This window comes from Orycteropus afer, unplaced genomic scaffold (assembly GCF_000298275.1).
Source record: "Orycteropus afer afer isolate SDZICR_OR568_19922 unplaced genomic scaffold, OryAfe1.0 scaffold00213, whole genome shotgun sequence".
NCBI lineage: Eukaryota > Metazoa > Chordata > Mammalia > Tubulidentata > Orycteropodidae > Orycteropus > Orycteropus afer.
The window spans coordinates 3,100,730-3,102,977 of NW_006921800.1; positions in this window are offsets into that span (position 1 = coordinate 3,100,730).

Sequence of the window (2,248 nt, forward strand, 5' to 3'; positions counted from 1 at the left end):
TTGCTTTTGAAATTAGCTTCTGAGAAACTTACCCATGAAGCACTAGAGGAGCAGTGCCTAGGGCCTGTGAGTTTTAAAAAAACCTACAAAATTTTTATGCCTGGAAAAATATTATGGAGTCCAAAACACTACTAGAAATTAATACATATTTAATAATTTAATTAATGTTTTCAAATGTGTGTGCGCAAAACATATTGTCAACTGCAATTCAGCTCAACTGAAGCAGAAAATCCATTGCAATCTAGTTTATTTCGACTCATAGCAACATTGTAGGACACACTACAACTGTCCTTAGAGTTTCCAAGTTTGTAAGTTTTTACTGAAGCAGACTGCTTCATCTTTCTCCTGGGAAGTGGCTGGTGGGTTCAAACCCCCAACCTTTTGTTTAGCAGCCAGTGCTTAACCACAGTGCCACCAGAGCTCCTAGCTCAACTATATATGGGTATATTTTTTGATGTGATATGACACTTAGGGGTGAAGGGAAACAAAAACAATCTTGATTAATTTACTTCCTAGTATTTGTTGAGAAACCCTGAGTTATATAAATATGGATATTTTCATTAGTGTTACTGCAATAAAAGATTGCTAAAAAGATGGCCATAATGTAAATGACCAAAATTAGAATTTTTTTAATCTCATCAATTGGGAAAGGTTTATTAGATAACAGGATAGTTACATCTATCAAGAATTTGAAATACGCATCTCTATGATTCAGAAATTTCACTTTAAGACTGGATCTTTAGATGCATTCCTCCATGCATGCAAAGACCAGCAAGGATGCTGTCAGCAAGGATGTTCCTTATACCAATATTTTTACGGCAAAAGAATGGAAAACTATTACTCATCCCTAGGACACTGTTCAGTCAGTTATGGGTACAGCCATGTGATGGTTACAATGCACCAAGAAGGGGAAGGAAATAATATATGTGCTGGTAAGTTAGGTAACTAATTTCTAAGAGAAGAAAACTAGGTGCAAAGCAATATATATTTTATGCTTCCACTTTTTCAAAACAATATAAACTAGTGCAATATTTTTAGTAAGTGATGTATGATTTAGTATGTATAACATCATTCTGGAGTACACAAGGAATTATTTGGATGACCCATGGGTTTGCAGCAGAAAGGTGATTTTCTTTGCATTGTATGCCCTTTGTGTTTTTCATGATTAATAACATGGGCATATATTACTTTTTCAATAATAATAATGACAAAAATACCTAACTTAAAGTTGAGCAAGTGACTTAAAAAAATTTTAAGTGAATAAATAATAGCTATTTCAAAATACTGTAAGTGCTATACAGTTTGGATGTGTGCTAATGCATCATGTAAGTTGACTTGTAAACACAAAACAGCATTACCATAAAACAGTTACTGAAAATCTATTAATTCTATTTGGAAATGGAACCAACGAAAGGCAGATATTGTAGAGGAAATAGAAAAATTATCATTTAAATTTTTTTTTTTACTGTTTATTCATTTTATTAAAATGTCGAATGCATTATTCTTTTCATAGTACTTAATACTGTCAAAATGCCATTGAATTTCTTGCATGTATACACAAAGATTTCATTAAAGTCAGGCTATAGATGAAGATATCATGACTAACAAAAATGGCACAGTATGGACCTGGAAGGACATCCATATGCTATATTATTATTGTCAAGCATAAGTATAGGCAATGATTGTTGTTGTTGTTGTTATGTGCTGTCGAGTCGGACCTGACTCATAGCGACCCCCCCCTTGGGTTTCCGAGGCAGTATCACTATAGCAGTAGATTGCCCAACCTTCCTTCCGAGGATTGGCTTGTGGGTTTGAACCGCCAGCCTTCTGGTTAGCAGTCAAGTGCCTTAGGCACTATGCTAGGCAATGATCAGTGATCCACAAATGTCTCAATTATGAACTTATGTTGTAACCTCTTCCTCTCTCTCACCAAAATAAACCCCCTTCTCATAATTCCATTTGCAAAACTTAAGAACAGAAATTTTTCCCCTTTGAGAAAAAAAAAAAAGAGAGAGAGAGAGTGAGAAATCTAATCACTGCATATATATGGAATCCCTAAGGAACACTGAAGGAGCTCTGGTGGCACAGAGCTATGGGCTTTGACTGCTAACCTCAAACCCATCAGCTCCTCTACAGAAGGAAGATGGTGCAATCTACTTCCATAAAGATTTGTTGTTGTTGTGATGTGCCATCCGGTCTGATCTGACTCATAGCGACCCCTCCTTGGGTTTCCAAGGCAGTATCACTA